This window comes from Euprymna scolopes, chromosome 9 (genome assembly GCF_053919585.1).
Source record: "Euprymna scolopes isolate OS-2025 chromosome 9, ASM5391958v1, whole genome shotgun sequence".
Taxonomy (NCBI): Eukaryota; Metazoa; Mollusca; class Cephalopoda; order Sepiida; family Sepiolidae; genus Euprymna; species Euprymna scolopes.
This window is the reverse complement of record NC_136490.1, coordinates 145,420,518-145,432,679: the sequence shown is the minus strand read 5'-3', so window position 1 is coordinate 145,432,679 and position 12,162 is coordinate 145,420,518.

Below are 12,162 nucleotides of genomic sequence, written 5' to 3'. Positions count from 1 at the left end.
GTTTTGCTTTGCTTTGTTTTGTTTTGTTTTGTTTTGATTTGTTTTGTTTTGTTTTGATTTGCTTTTTTGTTTTGTTTTGATTTGATTTGTTTTGATTTGTTTTGATTTGTTTTGATTTGATTTGATTTGTTTTGATTTGTTTTGTTTTGTTTTGATTTGTTTTGATTTGTTTTGTTTTGATTTGATTTGATTTGTTTTGTTTTGATTTGTTTTGCTTTGATTTGATTTGTTTTGATTTGCTTTGTGTGGTTTTGTTTTGATTTGATTTGTTTTGATTTGTTTTGTTTTGATTCGATTTGTTTTGATTTGTTTTGATTAGTTTCGTTTTGATTTGTTTTGTTTTGTTTTGTTTTGATTTGTTTTGTTTTGATTGGATTTGATTTTTTTGTTTTGATTTGTTTTGTTTTGTTTTGTTTTGTTTTGTTTTGCTTTGCTTTGTTTTGATTTGTTTTGTTTTGATTTGTTTTGTTTTGTTTTGATTTGCCTTTTTGTTTTGTTTTGATTTGTTTTGTTTTGTTTTGTTTTCATTTGTTGTGATTTGTTTTTTTATTTGTTATGATTTGTTTGGATTTGTTTTGTTTTGATTTGTTTTTTTGTTGTTTTGTTTTGATTTGTTTTGTGTTGTTTTGTTTTGATTTGTTTTGTGTTGTTTTGTTTTGATTTGTTTTTTTTGATTTGTTTTGTTTTGATTTGTTTTGTTTTGATTTGATTTGATTTTTTTGTTTTGATTTGTTTTGTTTTGTTTTGTTTTGTTTTGCTTTGCTTTGTTTTGTTTTGTTTTGTTTTGTTTTGTTTTGTTTTGTTTTGATTTGTTTTGTTTTGTTTTGATTTGCTTTTTTGTTTTGTTTTGATTTGTTTTGTTTTGTTTTGTTTTCATTTGTTGTGATTTGTTTTTTTATTTGTTATGATTTGATTTGATTTGTTTTGTTTTGATTTGTTTTTTTGTTGTTTTGTTTTGATTTGTTTTGTGTTGTTTTGTTTTGATTTGTTTTGTGTTGTTTTGTTTTGATTTGTTTTTTTTTATTTGTTTTGTTTTGATTTGTTTTGTTTTGATTTGATTTGATTTTTTTGTTTTGATTTGTTTTGTTTTGTTTTGTTTGGTTTTGTTTTGCTTTGCTTTGTTTTGTTTTGTTTTGTTTTGATTTGTTTTGTTTTGTTTTGATTTGCTTTTTTGTTTTGTTTTTATTTGATTTGTTTTGATTTGTTTTGTTTTGTTTTGATTTGATTTGTTTTGATTTGTTTTGTTTTGTTTTGATTTGTTTTGATTTGATTTGATTTGTTTTGTCTTGAATTGTTTTGATTTGTTTTTTTATTTGTTTTGATTTGTTTTGTTTTGTTTTGATTTGTTTTGATTTGTTTTGATTTGTTTTTTATTTGTTTTGATTTGTTTTGTTTTGTTTTGATTTGTTTTTTGTTTTGTTTTGATTTGTTTTGTTTTGTTTTGTTTTGTTTTGATTTGTTTTGTTTTGTTTTGTTTTTATTTGTTTTGATTTGTTTTGTTTTGATTTGTTTTGTTTTGATTTGATTTGTTTTGATTTGATTGGTTTTGATTTGATTTGTTTTGATTTGTTTTGTTTTGTTTTGATTTGTTTTGTTTTGTTTTGATTTGTTTTGTTTTGTTTTGTTTTGATTTGTTTTGATTTGTTTTGATTTGTTTTGTTTTGATTTGTTTTGTTTTGATTTGATTTGTTTTGATTTGATTGGTTTTGATTTGATTTGTTTTGATTTGTTTTGTTTTATTTTGTTTTGTTTTGATTTGTTTTGATTTGTTTTGATTTGTTTTGTTTTGATTTGTTTTGTTTTGATTTGATTTGTTTTGATTTGATTGGTTTTGATTTGTTTTGTTTTGTTTTGATTTGATTTGTTTTGATTTGTTTTGTTTTGTTTTGATTTGATTTGTTTTGATTTGTTTTGTTTTGTTTTGATTTGTTTTGATTTGATTTGATTTGTTTTGTCTTGAATTGTTTTGATTTGTTTTTTTATTTGTTTTGATTTGTTTTGTTTTGTTTTGATTTGTTTTGATTTGTTTTTTATTTGTTTTGATTTGTTTTGTTTTGTTTTGTTTTGATTTGTTTTTTGTTTTGTTTTGATTTGATTTGTTTTGTTTTGTTTTGTTTTGATTTGTTTTGTTTTGTTTTGTTTTGATTTGTTTTGTTTTGCTTGGATTTGTTTTGTTTTGATTTGTTTTGTTTTGATTTGATTTGTTTTGATTTGATTGGTTTTGATTTGATTTGTTTTGATTTGTTTTGTTTTGCTTGGATTTGTTTTGCTTGGATTTGATTTGTTTTGATTTGTTTTGTTTTGATTTGATTTGTTTTGTTTTGTTTTGATTTGATTTGATTTGTTTTGTTTTGTTTTGATTTGATTTGATTTGTTTTGTTTTGTGTTCATTTGTTGTGATTTGTTTTTTTCTTTGTTATGATTTGTTTGGATTTGTTTTGTTTTGATTTGTTTTTTTGTTGTTTTGTTTTGATTTGTTTTGTGTTGTTTTGTTTTGATTTGTTTTGTGTTGTTTTGTTTTGATTTGTTTTGTTTTGATTTGTTTTGTTTTGATTTGTTTTGTTTTGATTTGATTTGATTTTTTTGTTTTGATTTGTTTGGTTTTGTTTTGATTTGTTTTGTTTTACTTTGCTTTGTTTTGTTTTGTTTTGTTTTGATTTGTTTTGTTTTGTTTTGATTTGCTTTTTTGTTTTGTTTTGATTTGATTTGTTTTGATTTGTTTTGATTTGTTTTGATTTGATTTGATTTGTTTTGATTTGTTGTGTTTTGTTTTGATTTGTTTTGATTTGTTTTGTTTTGATTTGATTTGATTTGTTTTGTTTTGATTTGTTTTGCTTTGATTTGATTTGTTTTGATTTGCTTTGTGTGGTTTTGTTTTGATTTGATTTGTTTTGATTTGTTTTGTTTTGATTCGATTTGTTTTGATTTGTTTTGATTAGTTTCGTTTTGATTTGTTTTGTTTTGTTTTGTTTTGATTTGATTTGATTTGTTTTGTTTTGATTTGTTTTGTTTTGTTTTGATTTGATTTGATTTGTTTTGTTTTGTTTTGATTTGATTTGATTTGTTTTGATTTGTTTTGTTTTTATTTGTTTTGTTTTGATTTGATTTGTTTTGATTTGTTTTGTTTTGATTTGCTACATTTTCTGGCCAAAATTGCAAATTTTCAAAATAAAACAATAACGAATTAAAAACAAGAATATCATTTTTATGCTTCTTACTCTATCTATAATCATGGAAAAAATATATGCACTCGTATCACAAAGGTGAACACCTCTCTCTTTGTGTATACGTCTGTTCCTTAAAACGAAGAGATACTACAGAGTATACCTTACACATAAGCGTACTTATATCCACAATTTTTATGTGACCATAATGGTAGTAATTCTGCGTCTCTAGCTTACTCTTAAAACAGATAATACTTTTCTAACATATTAAAAAATGGAATTAAACTATTTATAATCGTTGTTAGTAAAACGAGAATAGAGAGGAAGTGATTCAGTAAGGCACACAGAAGGTATCTGAAATAGAATAGTTTTTCAAGGTGTTGCATTGACTGAGTCAATATTTTGCGATAGTTTTGACAGATTGTAGGTTTTACTCTGGAATTAATTCCTATTTTAGTCACGTGAAAACGACGTTGAAATTGTGTTTGTATTTCTTTCACGCCGAAACGTTGGCTTATTTTCAAACAGGGAAGGGCAGCTTCCGGGAGCCAGCGTGGGGTGGGCGACCTGAGAGATCAAGATAGAGTAGACAGACAGTTAAGATCTAGATGCGCTAGGGATCGGATGGAGGTTGCATATGATGATGATATCCCACTCTATAACCCAGGCAACGCCGGGTAACTCTGTTAGTAAATACTATTAGTTTTGTTTTTATAAAATAAATTCAACCTTTAGTCGTCCGCAGAATCTTCCCGCCATTACTATGATATTCAAGGGAAATAACCGATTTTTTCGCGTTTAAACAACAAAAATATTTAATTATTTCCTTCGAATTTTACCACGACAATACTCCGCTAGCGGCGAAAAATTGAATTTATTTTATAAAAATAGAAAGTACTCGATGAATTTCCGCACATTTTGATAAACATTATTTATTTTTCCTCACAAGTAAAGATTTTTTTGTTATTTCGTATGACCACTATATTTAATTTAGGAGTAACTATGGGATGCCATTAACTATTTTTATAAAGCTGTGTTATGTCTATTCCTTTATTACCAACTAAAGGCGGATGATTTATTTAACATAAGTAACGAATAGACATTCACTATTATTTTTCTGTTTCATCGTTTATAGATACTAAAACCATTATTTTTCACCGACGTCTGCTAAATTATAATAAAATAATGATGCAACTTTCAGCACCGTTCTTATGAATATTTAAGAAGTCCTTTATCACAGACTAATATGTCTAAAATCGTCTCGTGGATCGGATATGATTTTGATTAGAACATTTAGACTCTCCTAACTTGTGTGACCGAATTACGCGCTCCCTCGCTCCACAACAATTGCTGATCCCTACGATATTTTCGTGGGGTCCTTTGTCGTCTCATATTCGCGACAGCAGAGGTAGCGAGCATAGTGGCTCACACATATTAAAATAAGAGAAACAAAAAAAAAACCAACACAGAAAATACAAACTTCAACACATTCCGCAGCTCTTAGTTGGGATCTGGGTGCGTGTGTAACACCATCAACCCTCTAAACGATAACATCCACATCTTTAATCGTCTGTCGAAGCTTCTTTATCGTGGATTGATGTCAGCTTATTTCGGTTTCCTAAACATTCACGATTTGATCCAAGCCACAACTTGCCGTCGATTGTCTCAAACTGGAAACTGTTATGAACGGTCGTAAACCTAAGATTGTCGTAAACTATCTCTAACTGTCATAAATTTGTAACAACGGTGTGGAGAACCACAGCAATAAGCGCCAACGGTTGGCGTGTGCCCTTTGTAGAGAGGCGCTGGAATTCGAACCCGAAATCCGTCCGATATGAAAAATAAGAAGATAAAGGCAAATTTAGGTGCTATCGTGGTTAGGGACTGCAGTATAACATGATGTTTGTTTTGTTCCACAGCAGTGAAATTATCTTGTGCCCGTGAGGTTGTCAGTTGCGAAAAAGACGAAAATAGAATGGCGGCGAGGGGAAAAAGATAGAACACTGATTGTTAAGAAAAATTCCAAATCCGACCCTTTTTTTCTGCTTTCACTGCTTTAAAAATAAGCCAACGTTTCGTCGTGAAAGAAACACAAACACAATTTCAACGTCGTTTTCTCGTGACTAAAATAGGAATTAATTCCCGAGTAAAACCTACAATCTGTCAAAACTATCGCAAAATATTGACTCAGTCAATGCCACACCTTGATTAACTAATCTATTTCAGATACCTTTTGTGTGCCTTACTGAATCACCTCCTCTCTATTTTCTTTTTACTAACCACACTTCCTTTACCTTTGTTCCTCTGATCAACTATTTCTTTTTTTTGTTATCGTTTGTTCCGTTTTTTTTTTTTTTACTTCCTAAGATTAAGGGATCCATAGTATAACAATATAAATTCAGTGCATATCGTCATAACTCGTTTCCTATATAGGCAATTCGGTACATATCACCGTAATTCGCTCCCGGTAACAGATTTTTATATTATTGAGGGAGATTATAGATTTTTACGCTGATTCGCGGTCATCCCAACATCGAATGATGCCTTATTGTTGAAAGGTCAAAACGAGGTTAGAAACAGTTTGCTTAATTATCGGTTTGCCAGACAATTTGAACAACACATAACACTCTATTCATGCTATTGGTTAAAAAACAAACTATTATTTCAGTGTAGATGTTGTTTGTTTTTGTTAGCGATACTTATTGAATGAATTCGATTATTTATATGGAAGCGCACTTTTACTTAAATGTGAGTTGGGAATAACTTTCCCTTTGACCAGTTTGGTACCCCCAAATGGGAAGTAGCATATGTATTATTTTTAACAGTGTGGCGTAAATATATAGAAAATTTAATAGACTTGTGTCGAGTAGTTTTCGCTCCATATTGATAATGGTCACTGACTTTGAATTTATGTTCTATAAAATCTAGTTAAATTATAATATTTCAAAAACTAATATATTTAAAACAGTTTCGACCAACGGAAATGTATCTATCTATTTAAAATTTTAAAAATTTCTGTCGAGAAATTTTCCCGCGACATTGTACTGATCATGGCCGATGGGAATGCTCAAGCAATTTTTGCTAGGCCAGAGTGGCCCTTCTTTAAATAAAGTTGCCCTGGGGTAGATTTGAGCCACTTAGTGCTGAGAGGGTGGAATAGACAAAGGAAGAGGAAATAGCTTAGAATAAACAAAGAAATCGGAAATATCCTACAATCAACAATAGATAGGAAATAGCAAACAATAACAATAGAAACCTACTGATAAAACAGGGAAGGGCAGCTTCCGGTAGCCAGCGTGGGGTGGGCGACCTGAGAGATCAAGATAGAGTAGACAGACAGTTGAGATCTAGATGCGCTAGGCAGCGGATGGAAATTGAGCAGAGTTGACAACTAAATACCCTTGACGTCGGATGGGATTTGATAACGACTACAGTTGAACAGTTATAGAATTGACTGTGAAATAGAGACGTGGACAATTTTAGAGTTAACTGTGAAGCAGAGATAGACGAATGTAACATCGATAGAACGTGGAGAAGACACACACACACACACACACATACACACACACACACACACAAGTCCAACAGTCAATTTATATGTGAACATTGGCGTTTGTGTTTTTCTTTTCTTTGTTCATATTTGTACTTTTGTGAAACCACGCCCGTGTCCCCACCGACAGTCGCCAGCGAGAAAATGACGATCCGGCCATGAACGAAAAATCCACAGTACACGACGTTGGGAGTCGGCGATCTGACGAGGGAACCACACGTTTGGGGTTACACTGGCTGGATATCCCCATTTTCTGACCTTGTATCACATCATGCTAAGGCAGACAGCATGGAAATATCTACTGACCATTAATTTGTCTTATTGAATTTACCTCCTCATAAAACTTATTAAAATATCAATTTTCAAAGATTGATATACCTAAACCCTATTGAAAATTCATCTACAGGAAATGTTAAAAAATTATGTCGTGTAGTTTTTACATGAGGCGGCACCGGCAGATTTCTGCTGATTCATTATGTATTATTATGAAATGAATTTGTGTCAGGAGGTGTCATTTGTGTAACACTTGAACAATCAACTTGCAAGCTTTATATATATATATATATATATACATATATATATATATGTGTGTATATATATATGTATATATATATCTCTCTATATATATATGTGTATATATATATGTATATATATATCTCTATATATATATATGTATATATATATATGTATATATATATATGTATATATATATATATGTATATATATATATCTATATGTATATATATATATATATATATATGTATATATATATCTATATATATATATATGTATATATATATCTATATATATATATATATATATATATATATATATATAGATATATATATATAGTGTTCTTATGCGATTGTAGAATGGGTGTAGAGTGATGGGATCCACAAATGAGAGCAAAAAAAAAAAAAAAAAATTAAAAATGGGGTGTGGTTCATTCCGAGGTGTGGGGGCGGTTAAATAGCACATCTCGCAGTAAGATTCTGTACATTATTGAATGAATGAACCAAATAAATAAAAGAAAGATGAAAAAACACTGACGGTAAAGACGAATTTTGTTTTTCTTTCTTTTTTTGACACCAAATAATTAGAGCAAAGAAATAAAACATAAAATAAAACGATATCAAAGAGTGGCTAATTAAAAAAACACATAAAAGAAAATCAAAGAAAGGGGTTGTCGGTGTTGCGCGCGCGGCTTAAGTGGCAAAAAGAATGTCACCGTAGATTGTAGATTCAGAATGCCGGGTTCAAATCTTGTCAAATCCGCGACTTTCACTTAAAACTCTAATACAAATGGCAAAACATTCACAACAAATACTCGCCGAGCTTAAACAGCCACCAACAACTTTCCTTACTCCCTATTTGTGCCCCAAACTAAATCAAAATTCCATGAACAGAGTTTATTTCCTAGAACTGTCCGTGGAACGCAATATCGTTTGTCTGCTTCCCGACTAACTGTAACATGGTCGTCTTAAAACTCAAATGCGAATAAATTCCTATTGAGTTGTCCATTTAGATAATCTAGCTCTAACAAAGTTTCACCATGTCCAATCTTGTCTCGCCATCTACCAACACTTAACACTTATCCTTAATAAATGGTGACGCTCCAAGTAAATTAAATATGCATGGACACGTTTGAACAAATCGTTTAGATTATTTTTAACTTGAGAATCACCACTTATCAAGTCCCGAAGGCCACTCGAGGATATGGGTTAATGAATGTAAGGTGGTAGTTTAGTAATCGTTAATAGTGTAAGTTTGAGTAAAATTCGATTATTTATGGGGACGGTTTTACAAGAATTTGTTTACATTGGAGTTGAAGGCTACTATGTTGTATTCAACTGGGAAGCAGGCCAGTGACAAATTGTTCAACAGAGGGCAATTCTGGTAAAGACGCTTTTTTCATAGAATCTGCGTTAAGAGAATGTAGGAACCATATATAGTGGTTGTAGCTAGTCGAGTGTTTTTGTGAACGTTTAGCAAGAGTTAACCATAGATCAGAGCTCAGTGAAGCACTTGCCATGAAAATAACGATAGAGCAGAAACATACCCGCAACGTCTCTTTTGTAGGAAAGAAAAGGGCATAATCTACTAGTGTTACATGGAAAAGGGCTGTCCCCTTCCCATGTAAATAAGAAGAATATTAGATAAGTAAAAATGAGATTAGGATAAGCCTAGAATCGAACCCTGTAGGCAAAGTTAAGAAATGGAATGTTAGAAATTTAGTCTATTGTTAAATTCTATTAGAATAGTTAAATATTGTTTATATCGGAAAAAAAGAGTTGATTGTCCATTCTTTAGAATTTGAATATTAAATATATTGTTTAAAAATAGGTTAGTTTAGAATTGAGGATTCTTTTGTTGTCAAAAGTGTGCTGGACAAACATATGTTAAGCCACGTGAAATTGGTCACGTTTGAAAAACACACTTCTGGCGTCATAGACAAAAGATATTTCTCCATATTATGGGTTTGGATTTTAGTCAGTCAGAGAAGTCAGTCAGTAAGAGAGTCAGAGAGAGAGAGAGAGAAAGAGAGAGAGAGAGAGAGAGAGAGTTGGTCAGTTGATGAGTTGGATTCAGAGCGCTGGGGGCGAGGGGAGAGGAGTAAACCAATGTAGCTATAGCATTTGAATTCCTAACGTCAATCGACCGGTCGATCAGAGGAATAAAGAAGTCATCATTATGTTTTGTAAGTGTTGTCTCGTGTCGTCATTCAGTTACAACAAAAAAGGTAATGTGTTTAATCATATTATAATGAACATTGTAAACCCTTCCAAGTTATGTGACCCATTACCTCTATCACAAGAAATGTCTGCCCTTCTTCAAGATGTGTTAAAAGTCTGTAATACATATAAAGGACTTCTCTCTCTCATCATCATCACTATCATTATGTCTGGTATTACATGTACCCGTTATAAGACCCCAATATGAGTCCCCGTTAATGTACTACACAACACTAAGTGTCGAATCAATTTTGAACTTTATCAAGGCTGAATAGGACGATCCGAGCAGCTTCTGCACAGATGTGGCAACATTACTCCATTTTAGGGCATGCCTGGCTCTTAGAAGATTGCATCGGCAATGAGATACCTTCTGGAACGGTAAAGTGATCCAACCATTTTTCCAACGATCCTTGCAACAGATCTGATGCATATATTCCATTTCAGATCAGGAGTGAAGATCCATTCCAGAAACTGATCAAGACATGGTGTTTTCCCAAGAGGAGAGCCTTATATTTTAATTGAGGCCTGATGGGGGTCAGAGCAATTCTGATGAAAGGAGAGAAGTTTGGTTTTCGATGCATTAAAATTAACCAGTCACCTTTTTCCTCATTGCACCACGTTCTCAAAACCAGAAGAGAGAGAATAAGAAAGATATTCGCCATTGGTGGCCTTTGAAGTGTTGTGGTCTCGTCTGCATAAATGTCTACGAATGATATAAGAATGTGATTTGGGAGATCATTGATGAAGATCAGGATGAGAGTTGGGCCCAGGATAGAACCTTGAGGGACGCTAACATTAATACTATGAGTTTCTGATCTCTGCCTGCCAACGACTGCTCTGATGAGCCTATCAGAGAGAAAGGATTTAATAATTGAGAGGACATTTCTAGCTATTCCATAGCTGGCAATCTTGTAAAGTAAGTCATTATGCCATACCCTATCAAAACCTTTTATTATGTCAAGAGCTATTTCTCTAGAAACGAAGCCCCATGTCGAAGGATTCACTAATACTATATGATATAACAGTTAGTACATCAACTGTACATCTCGCAGAACAGAAACGATATTGCATGTCACAGAGCAGGTGTGTTTTTTTGCTGAGGTAGTTGACCACTTCTGACTATCACATATTCTAACAACTTGCTTATGATGCACAGGAGATTGTTAGGTCTGTCTTGAGAGGGAGATGATCTATCATCGGAGTTTTTAAATACGGAGCAGACTGATGAAGTTTTCCAGGGTGTTGAGAAGTATTTCTCAAGGCAAAGTTTTAACAGCTTTGTAAGTATGGGAGCTAGTTCCGGTTGAAGATTTTGAGCACTATGACTGGAATGTCATCGGGGCGAGGATAGAAAATTATATTTAAAATAAATACACACAAAAATATTCCCTTTCTTGTACAATCTATTCTTTCTACCTAAACTTGTTATTCGCGTTTTTCTTTATGACCCTTTCCTTGGGTCACAACACTTACATTTGTAACAGTATCAGCGTTCTCATTATCGTAATATTTATTACGAATTTCCAGCTAAATAATCCTACCCCCCCAAAAAAAAAACAAAAACAAAAACAGATATGTTTCTTAACTTAAAAATAATTGTCAATTTAATATCCTGCTAATCGATAAAAATCATATCAGTTTTTGATATATATAAAATTAAAATTACTGCTTAATCGACGAACCGGTATAATTTGGTTTGGGAACAATTGATATTAAAATGGGTAAAGTTTAATTTTTTACTTTGGCGACATCGGATTATTCACTACGGCTCTGACAACAGAATGTTATTTCATTCTTTTGACTCTCAAGTGTATATATACGACACGGTAAGACACAGTCAATCAACCGAGAACCACATCAGTCTATATAAAAACGTATAAGATATTAACAGATATAGACTCAAGAGTCAAAATAATGAAAAGAATATGCTGTTGTCACATCCCTATTAATCACTAATAACTAGGTGATCGCACAATTTACTTTTGTAAAGTCTTGTGAAATATTTTAAAGTACGTAGGAACATAAAGTGCAATAGTGTATTGTTGTATAGATTACTAGAAGATATACCCGGCGTTGCCCGGTATTAAACGTAACGTTAAATTCCTAAAAACAAAAATAAAATGGAGTAAAAAACTGAAAGAAACAGACATGTGCATGCGAGTTCAATTCTTGTCAGTAAAAACAAAAAATACTCGAGCTGAGATTGAAACCGAAACCTAAAGACAGTGAATCAAGGACGATAACCGATAGGCCAGCCTGACACGTTCGTTAAAAAGTGTTTTCAAACCTACTTATTCTTAACATAATGAAGCTGTCATGTAAACGATTCACGCATGCGCATTCGTGAAACAGTTGACAAACAGATAAAATCCGACGATGCCCACGTACCAAATTTTGACTCCTTAGAAGTCCATTTTCCGGATATAAACCAATTAAAAAGTTTTTCACATGTCTGAATATCCTATATACAAAATGTCAAGTCTGTGGATCAAAATCTTGTTGAGTATAAAGGTTGAGAATTATCCTCTTACACACATATTCTTACTTTTATAAAAATATAGATTATTATTTCTAGACGTTTTAACTCGGTAAAAACGGGCAAATTTAGAATGAATGCTTTATGCCAAATTTGATGTTTTGATATGATTAAATTTGTGCTCATTTTTGCATTAAATACCAAACCATGTTAATTCCTATTAATACCCGAATGTGCATC